The sequence below is a fragment of the Schistocerca serialis genome, chromosome 4 (genome assembly GCF_023864345.2).
Source record: "Schistocerca serialis cubense isolate TAMUIC-IGC-003099 chromosome 4, iqSchSeri2.2, whole genome shotgun sequence".
Taxonomy (NCBI): Eukaryota; Metazoa; Arthropoda; class Insecta; order Orthoptera; family Acrididae; genus Schistocerca; species Schistocerca serialis.
Genome location: NC_064641.1, coordinates 630,586,195 through 630,606,718, shown reverse-complemented (window position 1 = coordinate 630,606,718; position 20,524 = coordinate 630,586,195). Strand labels below are relative to the sequence as shown.

General features: G+C 35.5%; 1 pseudogene; it reads right to left on the bottom strand.

Annotated features, from left to right (window-relative positions):
• Nucleotides 1-2,191: 2,191 nt before the first annotated feature.
• LOC126474650 (uncharacterized) lies at nucleotides 2,192-20,404 on the bottom strand (annotated as a pseudogene).
• Between the last annotated feature and the right edge of the window lie 120 nt (nucleotides 20,405-20,524).

Sequence of the window (20,524 nt, the reverse complement as noted above, 5' to 3'; positions counted from 1 at the left end):
ATAGTTTGCTCAGGTTACACTGTACATTCACAAAGGATTTTCATGTTTCAGAAAAAGGCAAGCAGTATTATCTGCAGAACAACAGTCAAATTCTTATAGGCATGGATGTCTCATACTCTCTCTGCAATATTAGTAAATATGCTATCTCATGTAGTTTGTTATTAACAATATAGAATTATTCAAAAGAAGCTGCAACATTCACCAGGTGAGCATCAGACAGGGAATAAAATAATTTGTACAAAGAAAACAGTTCCTTAACCATTATACAGTACATTGTGTGTTATTTATCAGCTTACTATTTTAACATGCAATCAGCATAAGTGAAACGTGAGAAATTGTGTAATTTCACATCTTAGATGAAAAGTATATCTGTATATGCACATTTTTCTGTGCAGCAGTTCCAGGGCTTTTCCTTTAATGTAACATAAATGTACACAGAGTCATACTGTATAAAGTAATTAGGACTTGATGAAACATATATATGGTAATTCATTCTATGTCAGTAGGTCCAATTCCAAAGATTTTCTGAAACCTGAAGAAAAGAGAAATTTCAAATTCACTCACCTGTTTACACCAAGGTGAAAGTCAACCCTTACTGAAAAGTTTCAATGATGTCCTGATCACAAGTTTTGCATATCTTCTTGCACATACGTGATGGAAGTTTAACTTAGGATATGTGGTGGGCAGGGGGCGAAGGGGGGGGGGGGGGGCACTAGCGTATCTGGTTTTCCCCCTCCCTGCTGTTGTCTTCAAGTCAATATAGCCTGGAAAGAAGTTTGTTCTTGTTCTTACATTTAAATGATAGTACTTGAAACTTAATGACTGTTTTTCTACACATAATACATAGCTTAAGGCTGAAATGTGAAAATAATGATTTTCTCACCCCTTCTTGTAGCTTAATTTCTTACATTTGTACCCCTTGGCTGTATACATCCCTTGGGTCTTGATCCAGGTGTTTAAAAATTTACAGATACAATATCAGTCATAATATTTTATTTATACTTGTCTGAGGTACGTATATATTTTTAGATTTATTATAACAGTGCAGATCTTTGCTTGCTTATTGTTGAAATGTGTGAAGTTGCACAATAGTGCTTGTTGTTCATTATGTTCATTTACTTATTTACCATCCTTCAGTTACTGTGTAGAGGGATCAGGATACATTTGCAGCTACAGGATAAATTACAAATGAGTACATATGTAATTTTACGATAGGCTTGCTTATAGAGATATGTATAATAATTGTTGAAAACATGGGGAAAACAAAAGCTTGATTACTAATTTAATTTACTAGGTACAGGCACTGAATTTCAATTTCTGCTGGACTGCTACAATGCTGATGAACACAAGAAAAATTTCACATTTACTTTCCAATGACACGGCATGTGTAGCACATTCCCTAGGATATTGCTTTACTACAGTGAATTCTTTCTAGTTGTTTTGAAATAGTCTCAAAATATTTCTCAGCACTAAACAAACATGTTATTTTTAAGTTCTCTCTCTGCTTTGTTTTGAAAACTGGCTGTGTGTGTGTGTGTGTGTGTGTGTGTGTGTGTGTGTGTGTGTGTGTGTGTGTGTGTGTGTGCATGCACGCACTTGGTGATCTTTTGTATAGTAAGCACACAGCTTTAGTAGGTTCTTTATCAGCCAGTTGTAGTTGGGTACTGTTGGTGTGATAATCATCTTCAGCTTTTATGTTGTAATTGTATACTTAACATTGATTTACAATTTAATTTAAGATACATGATAGTTTGAAATATGTACATAGAGGACAAAAAATGTGGATGTTTTAGTCCATAGTACATCTTTAATAGTGTATCTGTATTGACTACGTGGGTAATGTTCTTCATCGAAACACTATTGTTACCAGTAATGTTGCATCAACTATTAGGTGTGAATGCAGTTTATGTATCTAACATTATGACAACCTATTTCTTCCTGACAGGCAGTTTGAATCATTAGTAACTGCATCTGAATGTGAGGAGAATATTTCTGAAGAAGAAAATCACACCAGTGACAACAGCATTCACTTTACATTCTAATCAGAAGACGCTTCTGACACTGACATCTTACATAACAATGTGGAAGCAGTGCAGGTGGTTCACTCAAAAGACAACAATATCCTGTCAAACTTTCCACAAACTGGTAGAGCATCTGGTGCAAATGCTACAAAACTGATTCCTGGTCTACATCAACTTTGCATGAAAATACCAATAATTTTTTCCCTGTGACAACTAAGGAAATTTTTCCCTGTTAAAAGCACTGTAAGCATATTTAGTCTCTCCAAATTCATACCATTTAGAAAAATTTTTATTCTCTTAAAGTACAAAGAGCACCATTCTGCCTCTGATGTAGTCATGCGAACTGTCAAGATGATTTTTATCGGTTTCACTAATAACATCATCTAGATTATTTTCCAAGATAAATTTCAGCAGCTCCGTTAATTTGCAATATTTGTTGAATAATAGGGGTACAAAAGAATACTCTCAGTTCAGTTTCAAGCTTTCTTTGTCAGTTATGGGGTATGCTTCAGTGGTCTTCTGTAGGATGTTCATTCTTAAAACTAGTGAAGCAGTTCTTGTTGAACAATTTAGCATGTTTTAAATATTTAGTTTCTGTCCATTATATTGACACATATACAGTCACATGTTTCCTTAGCTTCTGCCATGAGTTTCTTTGAGGGATCTCACAGCATTTTGGATTTCCTAATTTTAAAATAGCAGTTTTGAAATTTGTTATATATTCATTAACTTTCATTAACTTTAGACACACTGATTTCTTGAGACTGCATTTGGTTGTAAATTATTTCAAGATGAGGCATAATCTATAAAAAAAGCTCTAATCAAGACCTGAAATCATTTAGTTATTTTAAAAATCCTGTTTTTTCTGGAATGGTTAGATCTGCATTTGATGTTGACTGAATTTCACCAGGGCAGTTTTTTAAAGGTTGCAAATTTTCATGAACTCTGTTTATTGTGCATCTGTTGAAATTCTACCTTGAGCGGGATGGACACGGAATGTGCCGACACGCATAAGTTTCTTAAGGAAGGACACATGTTGTGGTGATCTCGAGAAGAATGTTGGAACAGCCAGAATGTTGCTGGATAGACATGCTGGAGTCATTAAAGATTATCATTGAAGGAACTGTAGAACAGAAGAACACAAGAGGCAGATCAAAACTAGGACATATCAACCAGATCATAGAGGATACCAGCCACACCACCTATACTGCTCTCAAGAGGAAGACCAAAGACATCAATGCATGATACTGCTCTCAAGAGGAAGACCAAAGACATCAATGCATGGTGAGCTGCTACTAACTAGACTGTTGGTTGAAGAGCTAATAAGATGCCATCTGTAGTTGGATTTTCTGGAATAAACAATCCCCAAAAATGCTGAAATACTTCTCCGTTCAATATCTACCACAGAACAAACACAGTATGAGAGTGTTCGAAAACATCTGTTTTGTCATCAGCCATGACAGCTAAAAAGAAAGATTTTTGAATAGCCATTCTTATCTCTTCATGGTATTTTAGTAGGGAGTCCATTACCTTATTCTAAATGGTGTTACAAGCATTGGTTTCTAACAAATTGTTATAATCTGAATCTAATTTAGAAGCCAACTATACTAATCTCCTAATACTGCAGGATTTACTGAATTATGTTTTTCATCATGTCCATGAAGGGAGTTTCAAAGTTTTCACAAAAGAAAATGCATCGTTTATTTGGGACAAAATTTCAAGATTCTTTTTAACCTTCATATTATGCTCACTGACTAGAAGTCTGTATTCCTCATTAACTTTCTCTTTAATACTTACAGTTTGTTTTGGTGACAGTGAAACTGCATTATCAGTGTGCGTGTTTCAACTCTCACGCTTTTCAACTCTTTCTTACATTTTGTTTTTATTTCTAAAACCATATTTTGTCCCCATGACATCATCTCCAAACAACAAACATAGAAAGCAACACATTTCTGGAGTTTCTTCACTTTCTTGAGCAACCTGTAACATTCTAAAACATTTAGAGAGAGCTTGTGACAATGTTGACATTAATATATTCATCATATTTTAAGTTCAGCCTTGTACAGAAGTAAAATGTGCCTAATAAACAGTTAAGATAAGAAGAGCTTTTGAAATGCAGTGTTATGGAACAGTATAATGCTGAAGATTATGTGTGTAGATCAGATATCTAAGGATGAGGTATGGAATCGATTCTGTAGCACTATTTGACTGAAGAAAGAGACTGCTAGACAGGACAGCACCAAACTGCATCAAACCAGTCTTCAGCCTGAAGATTGCAACAACAGCAACATCACAAAATATGGTGCATTGTCCATCCATGAGAAATGAATTATTCTGACACCATTAGTTTTTGCAGTGACAACTGCAAATGAGGAAAACTATATTTCCGTAAAAGTTGCCTTATCTCATAATTTATTATTCTTTTAGTCTATAACAAGACTTCACTGTTAGGCCATTTTCAAGTGGTATCTACAACTTGAGTATGAGTCATCTAGTTGTATAGATTAGTTCTCTATTTCAGTCAGATCTGTTACAAAAGCAATGTTTGAGCTTTAGTGTTTTTGTGAAAAAGTGTAATGACTGGTGGGCCCAGCATACTATACAAACAAATATCATTGCACAAATAATGTTTCATGATTTGTATCTAATATACACAGAGTACTTATGATTCCATTATGTGAGTTTTAACTATAGCACACTGAAGCAAAAGCACTGTTTGCATGGCAGATTATGTGGAGAACTCACCTACAAACTTCATACAATACATGCCTACATTGTATATAACACTTCAGTATTGGTTAACTGTTACTATCATGAGACAGTGTGATGCAGACATCATTTGCATAGCATCAGTAGCAGGAAGGTTCGTGCTTCTGAAGATATTTGGGTGACTCCTTTGTCATAAGGCATCATGGTAGTGACAATCTGCATTTGTTATTGCACTACCAAAATTTTCTTCATCCCTATACTCAATTTACTATGGAGACTCAAAAGATTGGTTATCTTTCCTGTGTTGCCCTGTTGGTTTGGAGAAAAGTGACAATACAATGGGACCATATTCATCAGAAGTCTACTCACGTAGACTTGCACCTCTACATCAGTAGCTGCGACTACACAGCACAACCTAAGGGGGATACTTTATTCTTTCCTGCACTGGGATGTCACTATCCCTCACCATGAAGTGCTGCCTGTTGATCTGTATATAATCTCAAGAACACATTTTGCCAGAATGGTTACAAATTAGATGCATCTTTCCAGAATGAGATTTTCACTCTGCAGCGGAGAGTGTACTGATATGAAACTTCCTGGCAGATTAAAATTGTGTGCCCGACCAAGGCTCAAACTCAGGAACTTTGCCTTTCATGGGCAAGTGCTCTACCATCTGAGCTACCGAATCTCGACTCACGCCCGGTCCTCACAGCTTTACTTCTGCCAGTTTGGAAGGTAGGAGACAAGATACTGGCAGAAGTAAAGCTGTGAGGACCAGGCGTGAGTCATGCTTCGGTAGCTCAGATGGTAAAGCACTTGCCCGGGAAAGGCAAAGGTCCCGAGTTCGAGTCTCGGTCGGGCACACAGTTTTAATCAGCCAGGAAGTTTCATAGCTGCATCTTGTTTTACTAAAACATGGAAATCCTGAAAGGTGAAGAGGCAGAGGAGAAGGCTCCCAAAATAGAAGCTATTTTGCCCTACAGAGAGAATATTTCAATTATAATCAGGCTTATTTTAGAGAAATGCAGTGTGAAATCTGATTTTTTATTTCCTTCGAAGATCAGGTCTCCCACAAGTTTCCGTTAAGAATAAGTTTGTCCTGCACCAGGCTGGGCACATTGAGACCAAACCATCAGAACTATAGAGGATCATAATCAATTCATTTATCATTTACACCAGTCAAGGAATTGTGCAAATGCAGAAAACTGCTCTATCCTTGGTTATCCCATGCATTACAGTGATATGAATATTTTGGTGCTCAGTTCTAACCAATAGCATAGTGTTCTAAGGGAATCTGTTGAGGTTAAATTAGTGCATACCAGCATAGAGAGGGACAACCAGTTTTGTTAGAATTATGTGAGGGCACAACTCCTTCATTGTTAAAAACCACAGAGGTATTGAGAGTGCACAATTCCCTTCATTGTGCAATACATTGTTGCTTTACAAGAATTTATCACTATGATCTCTAGGTGGCAGGTGGTGTTTGTGCCTTACATGTATTTTGTTTTCCTATGTGACCTGTTCTATGCTGTTCCTTGGTGCAGTCCTGCCTACTGTGAGTTTAAATTGCAGAGCATCTGTGGTGCCACTACAGCTCATGATTTGAGAATGACAGGGAGATTGCTCACTAAAATGTTGATCTTTCTCATTTTACGTTTGTTATTATAACAAATATAATGAAACTGAAATGAACTGTTCACTAAAGATTTAATTCATATAAATAATAAATGTAAGCATTGTTAGTTCATGTGTGGCATTATTACTCTGCAGTTCACCACCAAAACTCTGTGGGCATTTTATGGTGAGCTAACCCTCCATCCCCTATCCATGAAGGTTTCAGGTGTCTAGTAACCATACCTTATGAGCTATGAGTACTTCTTTATCTTTGATACTGTTAAACAAATCTCTCCTACTGCAAGCTGTTTGCTTTTTGTTTTCTGAGAGGTGCTACTATAGACAAAACAAGAAAAAAGTCTAGTAAACATGGGCTCTAATGTGTATACCATAATAGTTATTGGCACTTGTTCATCCTTGCTACTGTGGAGATCATACATTCTACTACACAAGTGCCCAGAATTGCCACTAACTGAAATGGAAAAAGTAGTGAAAGCTAAATTTTTGTCAATCAACAACATAATTGCATACAAAAACACTGAACTTTTTGCCTGTTTACAATTTCTTACAGATATGAGTGAATGTCATGGAATGAACCACATCCTTTTAAGTTTACAGTGATTTTCATGACAATTTATTTGTATCAGAATTATTCACTCCACATTGTTTTCTAAACTTTTGTGAATCCAATAAAGAAATATACAACATACACTTTGCACTTGCCCTAAGTTCACCGTAAACTTCATCAGTCATCATTTGTCAAACATGTTATGGACTGTTCTATTGTTGGCACAAATCAAACTGCCAATGTTCCCTGTTATTTTTAAACAGCACAGGCTATCAAGTTACACATGTTAACTGTGTGATGTTAGTTAGTTATTCGCATGTTCCATGGGCCACAATTGCATTTCAGTCGATTTATAAATACAATAAATGTTTTCAGTGATAAACATGGCTCATCATGACAATTTATATGAGCTGCATTTATATTAATCTTAATCTACATTTAACTATTTTAATTAGATGAAACATCGTGTGGAAACATACACATCCACTCACCTACCCATGCATCCACCAACCACTCACCTATGCACGCACCTACCCACCATAACCACACATGTGCACAAGCTCGTGAGCACTTTTATTTTCCTGTTCTCTTATTGTATTGACATTTCTTCAATATTCTCATCATTTTCTCATTGTCAGCCTGCATATCCATCCTCTATATTATGAACAAGAAAACACATCCGATGCCACTTCTGTGGATGACACTGTCACTAAATTACTCCTTGTTTTGTACTCAATTCTGAAAGCAGCAACTATTTTACTTGTAGTAATAATACAATGAAGGGGATAGTTGCTACTCACCATATAGCAGTGGTGCTGAGTCGCAGAAAGACACAACAAAAAGACTGTCGGAAAGTTAGCTTTCAGCCAAGAAGGCCTTTGTCATAATCAGACAGCACACACACACACACACACACACACACACACACACACACACACACACACACACACACAAACAAACAACTCACACACACACACACACACACACACACACACACACACACACACACACACACAAACAAACAACTCACACACACACACACACACACACACACACACACACACACACACACACACAAACAACTCACACAGATATGACCACCATCTCTGGCAGCTGGAGCCAGACTGAATCTGACTCAGTGGTTCCATCTGCCAGAGACTGTGGTTAAGTCTTTTTGTTGTGCCTTTCTGCAACTCAGCACTCAGCATCTCCACTCTATGTGACTATCTAAATAAAAAGCTACAACAAAACAAACACCTTATCATTTTATAACATACATTGAACTAATGCAGACTGAACCAGAGAGACTGCTATTGAAGATTGACAGAACGAAAAAACAGAGAACGAAAACACACTATACACTATTTAACAAAGGCTGAATAACCTTTACCACGTATCCTTCATATACACTCACAAAGGTTTAAAACTTATCCACAAAACACCAACAAAAACTTACTCCTGATCCAATCTCAACTTAAACATAAAGTTGGATACTATATCAAATTTCACACTACATGTTTTAAACTGCTTTCCCACAAAATTATATGAAGAATCACAAAAGTAGATGGCCCTTCAAGAAGAAACATGCTACTGCAAAAACAAAGCCACACTCTTTTACAAAACACTCTAAAACCATGCAATATAAACTAATTCATAGATGCCCTACTCACCAAAGTCTTTAACTTGCACACCAATAACAATGTAAGAAGAATCAAGAAAGATTATCATCCTACAAGAAAAATAATGCCCCTAATAAACAAAGGCAGCACTGTTCGACTAACATACATCCAACAACTCAGGTGGAATCTGACAAGAACCATACTACAAACTTGTCACACAATCCCTATGGCAAAGTATTACATAATATAAGGTTGAAACTACTACCCCCTCTAATAACATGAGGAATCAAGAAAGAAAATGTACTTGCAACATAAAAGTGGCAGAGCCTACACAAACACTGACTTTCCTATATAAAAAGCACTTTATCGACCAATTATATTACATGGTTGGTTTCCTCTACAACAAACACTTTAACAACTAATTACATTAAAAGAAGTATATGGGATGGTCATAGAGACCTACAAGGCCATTAGCAACCAATGCAAATTAACTAATTAATGATGATGACACCAGCAATGACTGAGTGCATCTCACAAGCAAAAAACATGAGTACAGATTGAAAAGCCTAAAAAATATGAATCTGTAATACACCACAGGATTTATGAAAAATAAGAAACTAATTATATTACAATAAATGTAAAATTAAATAAAATAACTCAATCAAACCTGCTGTGCTTGATGAATAACGTAGTTTTATACTGATGACCCATAAGAAAAGAATGCTGGAAACTGCAATGTCATATGTTTCTCGCACGTCTCACTTCATATATGGAAACGAAAATGTGATAGACACATAGTTTGAGAACTGGCAATGTGACTATAAAAATAAAATGCTGCAAGAAAACACCTCCTCATTCTATAACATACATTGAAATAATGCACATTGAATCAGAGTGACTGCTATTGAATATTGAGAGAGTGAAAGGCAGAGAACATACAATTGCATATGTGATGAATCATATCAAAACCTATATACTATTTAACAAAGGCTGGACAACCCTTACCATATATCCTCCACATACACCCACAAAGACTTTAAATATATCCACAAAACACCAATTAATTAAATGGAGGATTTAGGATGGTCACAGATACCTGCAAAGCCATTAGCAACAAATGCAAATTAACTAATTAATGATGACTACACCAACAACACCCAAAAAGCATAATTACAACTTGAAAAGCCTTGAAAACACAAATCTGCAATACACCACAGAATATGTGAAAAACAAAACACTAATTAAACCACAATAAAAGGAAAGTTAAGTACAATAACTCAATCAAACTTGCTATATTTGATGAATAACATTATTTTACACTGGCATTCTGTAAGAGAAAAAATGCTGGAGACAGCAAGGTCACATGTTTCTCTGACATTCCACTACACATATGGAAATGAAAATGTGATAGCTAATTAGTGTGAGAATTGGAAATGTGACTATCTAATTAGAAAGCTCATTTTATAACATGCAGTGAACTAATGCAGACTGAACCAGAGTGATTGCCATTGACTGACAGAGTTTATTTAGTTATTTATTTAGCCATCTGTGTACATTTTAAAATGTATGGATGTTGTCAGTTTGTGTACATTCATATATTTATACAGTTTGTTGTTTCATGTATTTAAACATTGTGACATATAAGTTATTTACAATCATTTTGTACAAAGTAATTCACTTATAGTGTAAAAGCAGTGTTCCTGCAAAAACAATTTAAGATTTTTCCTAAAGTGGTACATGTTATCTGTTTCTTTTATTTTCTGCAGCAGTTTATTATACAGTTTTACACCTTCATACAAGATGCTATTTTGAGTCTTATGTTTATTCTTCCTGTCTAGGTGAAGACAGTGACTTGTTCTTGTACTGCAGTTATGAAAACTGCTATTTGTGATATGATTTTCTATATTTTTCTTGATTTACACTATGGTTTGCAATATAAATTCACAAGGAACAGTTAGAATTTGTAACATTTTGAAAAGTTCTCTGCAGTGGGCCCGCTTACTGCTTTTCATTATAATTCTTACTGCTCTCTTTTGCATTTTAAATACTGTTTGTAAATTCTGAGCACTGTTTCCCCAGAAAATAATACCATAACTGATTACTGAATGAACATAACTAAAGTATACAGTTCTCAAACATTCATTACTGCTTGCAGATACAAGGACTCTTAAGTGCATAACATGTTGTGGATATCTTTTTTGAGACAGCATGTTCATTCCACTTCATTTGGCTGTCAATGTGCAGCACTAAGAATTTTGTTGTAGGTACATCATCTATGGAGATGTTATCTAGTTTTAAATTTAAGGAACTCTGTTTTCTGTTCATTCTAAAGCATATTGTATTTGTTTTCTTTATTTTGAGAGTTATTTTGTTTTCCTGTAACCATTTGTGAACAACCCTCAAAACTTTAGTAGAATTTTCCATCATTTGTGTTGGTGTCTTACTGGTGATTACTATGTTGCTGTCATCTGCAAAAACAATATCTTCTCTCCATGGCTGATATGTTGTGGGATTCATTTATATACACCAGAAATAATACTGGGCCCAGTACACTTCTTTGAGGGACACCAATATTGATATATTGTGGGTCAGATATATTTTTCTCAGTGTACTTTGATCCACTGGAGACATGTGTGATCTCTACTGACTGTAATCTGTTTTCTAGATATGAATGAAACCATTTGAGAACCACTCCCCTTACTCCTAGTGCCTCTAACTTATGCAACAGCTTCTGGTGGTCACTGTATCAAATGCCTTAGACAGGTCTAGGAATAGGCCAGTTACATAGCAGTTCTCATCTAGTGCTTCTAAAATTGTTTTTGTAAATTGTGCTATTGCAGATTCTGTACCTCTACCTGGCCTGAAACCATGCTGGTCATTGCAGAGGAGGTTGAATTTACTTAGATAGCTCATGAGGCACTTTTTCATTATAGTTTCTATCACTTTGGAAAAGCATGACAATAGGGCTATTGGCCTGTAGTTCTCAACATTTTCTATGTCACCTTTCTTGTGAACTGGTAAAATTTTGGCATGCTTCTGATAGTCAGGGAAGCAAAATGCTTTGAAGGATTCATTTATGATTTCTGTTAGTGGAGCCTTGATACCATTTATGCATTTTTTCAGCACACACATTGGGGTTTCATCTAAACCTGCTGAGTTTTTGTTTTTTAATTGTCTTACAACATTGCATGCTTCCTCCTCAGTAGTTGGAAGCAATACCACTGAGTTTGCTATATGCTTCTGTATTGGTTGATTAGCACTTTTTGAAAAAAATTTCTGTGACTTCGTTGCAATGCTGCTAAAGTAGGTGTTCACATAATTTGCTAATTCTTTCGGGTTACTTTCTAAGTTTTCCTTGTTCTTAATTTGTGTGTTTGTACCTTTCTGTTTCACGGTTTCTGTTTCTTGTTTCACTACAGCCCATCTAGCTTCACTTTTATTATTGGCTAAATTTACAAACCTATTGTTGGCTGATTTTTTTTGCAGTGTTGAATACCTTCCTGTAGATCATTTTGTAGTTTTTGTAGTAGCACTAAAAACCTGGATCACTTTTGTCCTTTTTGATGGGGTTTAGGTATTTACAAGTTTGAGCACATTTTCTAATTCCTTTAGTAATCCATTTATTGTTGGTGGGTGTTCCAACACGAATTAATGCTTTGGGGAATGTTTCTTCAAATTTTAATTTAAACTCAGACATAAAATTGGAGAATTTGCTGTTCACTGTAGTTTCTATATATACTCCTTCCCAACTTCATGTGTTAACTTTAAGGAAAACTCTTGCAAAGCTGATGGAGAGTAGACTCATTAATATACATGCAGTTTTTATCCCTTTTTTACACAAGCTTTTACTTTTATAATCTGACATAGATGGTCAGACAGTCCCAGATTTTTAACAAGTACATCACAGTTTTCTCTGCCTACATCTGTAGGTACATGTCAATGGTAGATGATGAATGTGTGGTTATTCTTGTTGCACAGTTGACTAGTGATGACATGCCAAAACTATGTAGGATATTCATAAATGTGTTGCTGGTGTTATCTGTTTTACCTGTATTTATGTTAAAGTCCCCGCACAAAAGGATATTATGTTTCAGAGTGAAAGGCAGAGGAAATACAACTGCATATGTGGTGAATCGTATCAAAGCCTATACACTATTTAATGAAGACTAATAACCATTACCACATATCCTCCCATGTACACTCACAAAGACTATAACATATCCACAAAATACCAACAAGCACTTACTCCTGATTCATTCTCATCTTAAACATAAAGTTGGATACTATATCGAAATTTACGCTGTGCATTTTAAACTGATTTAGCCCAAAATTACATGAAGACTCAAGAAAGAAGGTAGCCCTTTGACAAAAAAACATACCACTCCAAATACAAAGTCACACTCATTAACAACACACTCTACAACATAAATTCATTGATGGATGTCTTACATGCTAAAGTCTTTAACTTGCATATTCATTACACTATATGAAGAATCAAGAAAGAAGATTATCCCACATGACGGATAATCCCCCTAATACATAAATTCAGCACTATTCAATCAACATGCATCCAATAAGCCAGGTAGATCCTAACAAGACGAGCAGTACAAACATGTCACACAATCACTATGAAAAATTATTACACAACAATAACCTGAAACTACTACCCCATCAATTACAAGAAAAATCACGAGAGAAGACGCACTTGCAGCATAAAATACAAAGGCCCTACACAAACAGGAAAACTCCTATGCAAGAAACACTTCATCAACCAATTGCATTACAAGGAGGATTTTATTAATAAGAAACACTTTATCAACTTATTAGATTAAATGAAGGATATGGGATGGTTGCACATACCTACAAAGCCATTACCACCAAATGCAGATTATATAATTCATGGTGACTTCAGCAACAAAGACTGAGTGCATAAAGCCTTAAAAATACAAATCTGCAATACACCACAGGATTTACAAAACAACAGAATAATTAAACTGCAGTAAATGCAAAGTTAAATAAAATAACTCAATCAAACCTGCTTTCTTCGATGAATAACATTATTTTACACTGGCATTCCACAAGAGAAAAAATACTGGAGACTGCAATGTCGCTTGTTTCTCACACATTTCTCATTTTTATGGAAATGAAAATGTGACAGCCACCTAGTGTGAGAACTGTAAATGTGACTATCTAAATAAAAACCTGCAACAAAACACCTTCTCATTTTATAACAGACATTGAACTAATGCAGTTTGAACAAGAGTGACTGCTATTGAATATTGAGAGAGTGAAAAGGCAGGAAACATACAACTGTAAATGTGGTGAATCAAATCAAACCCTATATACTATTCAATAATGGCTGAATAACCTTTAATACATACTCTCCATATACACTCACAAACACTTTAAACATATCCGCAAACTGCCAACAAAAACATACTCCTAATTCATTCTCAACTTAAACATAAAGATGGATAATGTATCAAAATTCACACAATGAGTCTTAAACTGGTTGAACCCAATATTACACGAAGAATCAAGGGAAAAAAATTCTTCAAGACAAAACATGTCACTACAAAAACAAAGCTACACTCTATAACCATACAATATAAACACAGTGATAGATGTCTTACACACCAAAGTCTTAAACTTACAAACCAATAACATTATATGAGGAATCAAGCAAGAGGAGGAAACACATGAAGATTAATGCCCCTAATAAACAAACTATTCAACCAACACACATCCAAATACTCAGATCGAATCTGAAGAGAAGCACACTACAAACTTGACACACAGTCACTACACAAACTATTACACAATATAAACAGTGTTCACAAAACAAACCTGGTATTGCCCATGCACTGCATACAAATTTATGTATTTTTTATGTTGCAGGTGAGTATCACTTGTCTGCAGAATATTTACAAGTGGTAAAACAAGCTATTTTGCAGGATGTTTGATTCAAAAATACCTAAGGCTTATACATACATCGTAGCAGAAACTGAGATCGATAAAAGAAGACAGAGGAGTTATTCCTGAAGAGAATCCCACTTGGTATCATATGGTTGTGATGTAAAATCACCAGTTGTTGCTTATCCTGTAGATACTAATTTAGCCATGCCTTCTTTTTCATTTTGGTGGAAAATGGACTACAGAAGCTTTCAGAAATGCGAAAGACACTAATTCTAATGGTAGATTCATTTCAAACAGGGCTTAAACATTTCAAGTATTTCTAGCACACTGCAGGACAAATTAGAAAATGAAAATCAAACACACTTGAACGTAGGTCCTACTATGTCTCAAACAGCTGAGGAGTAAAAGCATTCCATATTTCCCACCTCTAAAAACGAACCCTTACTAATTTTTATGTTTTAGATGGCTACAACATTTACTATTGATTGTTTCTGGAATGTAAAGGAAGACATTTATGGTGTGTTTTTCATAACAAAGGGAGTTAAACCATTTAAGATACAATGCAGCACATTCTGAAGTCACTTAATGGTGGAAACAAATTGGACTCATAGGTAAGTACTGTTATGTCAAGAACTGTTCAGAAATAGAAACATGTTTGTTCTCATGCTGTAAAAGAAAATGTTCTCCATTCGTATGTTTCAGATGGGTAGAAAAGCGACTACCAAACAATGTGTGAAAGGGAAAAGAAACCCCTTTGTCAGTATTTTGGCTAAAGATGGAGCTGCAATAGCTCCTTCCGCACTGCATGATTAATTAAAGTATGAATAGATAATGGGCTAGAAGGTTAGTGCTACTTTGTACCACACAGTTGTCACGAAAATGTATGTGGTATTGTCCTTGCACTGGATACTATTTTATAGATTTTTTTATGTTTCAGATGAGTATCAATTGAATGCAGAATAGTAGCAAGTGGCGAAACAACCTTTGCTTGAGGACATTTTATTCAAATAACACTTACAATTATTTATGAACTCCATCTCACAGTGTGAGACCAATAAAAGAGAAGAGATGAGTTATTCATGAAGGGAGTCCCACTTTATAGCATATAGTTATCATTTAATATTACCTGTTGCTTACCCTATATTTACTAATTTATCTATCTTTTATTTTTCAGATTTGCAGAAGATGATGTAAAGAAGTTATGTGAAATGCCAAAGAAGCTATTCCACCTGATTATTTGATTTTAAAACCAGTTTCAGCATTTGAACAATTTCTGTCACACGATGAGACACATTCAAAAGTGAAAACCAAGTGTACTCGAATGTAGGTCATACTAAGTCACAAACAGCTGAGGCGTAAAAACACTCTATATCGCTCATATCTTAAAACTGACCTTACTCATTTTTATGTTTTAGATGCCTACAACCTTGACTCTAGATGGTTTTTGGATGGCAGAGGAAGACACTCCTGATGTGTTTTACATAACAAAGCAAGTTAAATCATTTAATATACTATGCAGCACATTGTGGAGCTGCATAAACAGTGGAAACGAATTGGATATGTAGGTAAGGACTGTTTTGTGAAGAAGCATTCTGAAACTGAAACACATATTTGTTCTCATTCTCTACACACTAATTTTATCTATTTGTGTGTTACAGATGAGTAGAAAGTGACTACCCAACAATATGTGAAAGGAAAAAGAATTCCCTTTGTCAGGATTTTGGTTAAAGATACAGCTACGACTTTAAGAATATCCCCTTCCACACTGCATGATCAATTAAAATGTGAATAGAAAACGAACTGGGAGGTTGTATTGTATTGTATTGAACTGGGGACCTAGTAATGATGGAGAGGTTTCGTCCCCGCCCTAGCCGCAGCCGTAGCCCCACAACAGGCTACAGCAGTCCACTCACCCCGCTGCTGCCCCACACCGAACCCAGGGTTATTATGTGATTCAGCCCCCAGTAGAGCTCCACCCCCCTCCCCCGCTGCCCCGGGAACATCTCACACCAGAGGAGTGTTACCCTAATGTTTGCGTTGTAGAGTAAATTACGGTGTACGCGTATGTGGAAAAAGTGTTTGCACAGCAAATGCTGACATCGTGTAACTTAGGTGGAATGGGGGTAACCAGCCAGCACCCGCCAAAGCAGATGGAAAAACGCCTTCAAAACCATCCACAGACTGGCCAGCACACTGGATCTCAATACTAATCGACTGGGCGGATTCATGACGGGGACCATCATGCCTTCCCTCCCAGAAAGCAATTGCGTTAGACCGCACGGCTAACCGGACGGGCCGACTGAAAGGTTAGTGCTAGTTTGTACCACACAGTTATCACATTTTTTTTTATTTTTATTTTTTTTATGATACAGAATATTAGCCAGTGGTGAAACAACCTTTGCTTCAATATATTTTATTCAAATAACACCCACAACTTTTTAAGTACCTAATTTTGCAAAGTGAGACCAAGAAGAGAGGAGAGATTAGTTATTCATGAAGGTAGTCTTGCTTTGTATTATATAGTTGTCATGTAATATTACCTGTATTTGCTTACCCTGTATTTACTAATTCATCCATGTTTTATTTTTCAGATTTGCAGAAGATGATGTACAGAAGCTATGTGAAATGCCAAAGAAACTATTCCACCTGGTTATTTGATTTAAAAGCACTTTAAACATTTGAATCATTTCTATCACACAACAAGACAGATTCAAAATTGGAAATTAAATACACTCAAAGGTAGGTCCTACTATGTTTCAAATAGCTGAGGAGTAAAAACATTCTATATTGATCAACTCTAAAATCTGACCTTGCTAATTTCTGTGTTTTTGATGTTTACAACATTGACTGGAGGTGCCTTATAGATGCAAAGGAAGACATTCCTGAAGTATTTTTCATAACGAAGAGAAATATATCATTTAAGCTACTAAGCAGTGCACTGTGAAGCCACTTAAATGGTGGAAACAAATTTGACATGTAGGTAACTACTTTTATGTGAAGAACTATTCTGAAATACAAACACATTTGTTTCCATGCTGTAAAAGCTAATGTTGTCCATTCATATGTTTCAGATTGGTAGAGAAGCGACTGCCAAACAATGTGCGAAAGTGAAAAGAAACCCCTTTGTTAGCATTTTGGCTAAAGATGTGGCTACAACTTTTAAAATAGCCTCTTTGGCACTGCATGATCGATTAGAGTGAATAGAAAATGGACTGGAAGGTTAGTCCTACTTTGTACCACACAGATGTCATGAAAATGTATGTGGTGTTGTCCTTGCTCTGTACACTAATTTACGGATTATTTTATGTTTCAGATGAGTCTCAAATTAGTGCAAAGTAGTAGCAAGTGGCAAAACAACCATTACTTCAGGATATATAGCTCAAATAACAGCTACAACTTTTTAAATAATCCATCTCATAAAACGAGACCAGTAAAAGAGGAAAGATTAATTATTCATGAAGGAAGTCTCACTTTGTAGCATATAGTTGTCATGTAATAGTACTTGTTATTGCTTATCTTGTGTCTTATTTTTCAGATTGGTGGAAAATGGTGTACACAAGCTATGTGCAATGCTAAAGAAGCCATTCCACCTGGATATTTGATTTTAAAATCAGTTTCGATATTTGAATAATTTTTATCACATGACAATACAAATTCCATACTGGAAACCAAGTACACACAAACATAGGTCCAACTATGTCTCAAACAGCTAAAGAGTAAAAACATTCCATATCACTTATCTCCAGAAACTGATATTACTAAATTTTATGTAGTTGATGGTTACAATATTTACTACAGATTGTTTCTGGATGGTACAAAAAGACACACATGATGTGTTTTTCATAAAAAGGGGGATAAATCATTTAAGATACAATTAAGCATACTGTGAAGCCACTTAAACAGTGGAATCAAATTGGACTCATAGGTGTTACTGTTACATGAAGAACTGTTCTGAAATTGAAACACAAATGTTTTCATGCTGTAAAAGTAAAGTTATCCATTCATATGTTTCAGATTGGTAGAAAAATGACTACCAAACAATGTGTGAAAGAGAAATGAAACCCCTTGTCAGGATTTTGACTAAAGATGCAGCTACAACTTTCAAAATAGCCCTTTCCGCACTGCATGATTGATTGAACAGTGAATATAAAATGGACTGGCAGGTTATTCCTACTTTGTATCATACAGTTGTCACAAATATGTAAATGCTCTTGTCCTCGCATGAGATATTAACTCATAGATTTCTTTATGTTTCAGATGAGTACCAATTGACTGCAGAATAGTAGCAAGTGGCAAAACAACCTTTGTTCCAGGACATTTTATTCAATTAACCATTCATCTCTAAAAACTAACCTTTTATGACTGAGATTTCATTACAGATTCTTTCTGGACAGTAAAGGAAGATATTCATTATGTGTTTTTCATAAATAAGTGAGCTAAATCAATTACGATACCATGCAGCACATTGTGATGCCTTAGGTATGTACTGTTATGTGAAGAATTGTTCTGAAACAGAAACACATTTGATCTCATGCCATTAAAGATATTGTTCTCCATTCCTAAGTTTCCAATGAGTAGAGAAGCGACTAACAAACAATGTATGAAAGGGAAAAACAATATGCTTTGTCAGGAGTTTTCATGAATATGCAGCTACAAGCTTCAAAATATCCCCTTCCACACTGTATGATCGGTTACAGCGTGAATAGAAAAGAGACTGGGAGGTTCATCCTACTCTGTAGCACACAGTTCACACAAAAATGCATGTGGTATTGTCCTTCTAAGGATACTAATTTCTGTATTTTTGTTATGTTTCAGATGAGTGTCAACTAACTCCAGAATATTAGCAAGTGACGAAACAACTTTTTCTTCAGGACATTTTATTTCAATAATACCTACAATATTTTACGTACTCCATCACACAATACGAGATCGATAAAAGAGGAGAGATGAATTATTCATGAAGGGAGACATGCTTTGTATTATACAGTAGTTGTTTAAAATTACCTGTTGTTCGTTACCTTCTAGTTATTAATTTATTGGTCTTATTTTTCAGATTTGTGGTAGGTGATGTACAGAAGCTATGTGAAATGATGAAGAAGCTGTTTCAGCTGGTATTTGATTTTAAAAGCAGTTTTAATATTAGAATCATATCTGTCACATGACAAGACAATTCCAAGAGTGGAAACCAAGTGGACTCTAAGGTAGGTCACACTATGTCTCGAACACCTGCAGAGAAAAAGCACACTACATTGTTCATCTCCAAAAGTTGTCATTAGTAATTTTTATGTTTTAGATGGTTCCAAAATTGACTGGAGCTGCTTTCTGGATTGCAGAGGAAGACACTCCAGATGTGTTTTTCATAACAAAGAAAAATATATCATTAGAGCTACTATGCAGTACTTTGTGAAGCCACTTACATCATGGAAACAAATTCAACATGTAGGTAAGTACTGTTATATGAAGAACTAGTCTGGAATACAAACAAGTTTGTTTCCATGCTGCAAAGGCTGAAGTTATCAATTCATATGTTTCAGATTGGTAAAGAAGTGACTACCAAACAATGGGCAAAAGTGCAAAGAAACCCATTTTTAAGCATTTCGGCTAAAGATGTGGCTACAAGTTTTAAACTAGCCACTTTGACACTGTGTGATTGATTAAAGAGTGAATATAAAATGGACTGTGAGGTTAGTCATACATTGTACCCCACAGTTGTCATGAAAATGTATTGTCCTTGCTCTGGATACTAATTTATGGATTATTTTATGTTTCAGATGAGTCTCAAATTACTGCTGAATTTTATTCAATTAACACCTACAACTTTTTGTGTACTCCATCTCACAGTGAGAGACCAATAAGAGTGGAAATGAGTATTCAAGAAAGCAGTCCTGCTTTGTATCATATAGTTGTTTTGTAAATTTACCTGTTGTTGCTTTCCTAGTAGTTGCCAAGTTATCCATGTCTTATGTTTCAGATTGGTGGAAAATGGCAAACAGAAGTTATGGGAAATGCTAAAGAAACTATATCAGCTGGCATTTGATTTTAAAAGCAGTTTTAATATTAGAATCATTTCTAACACC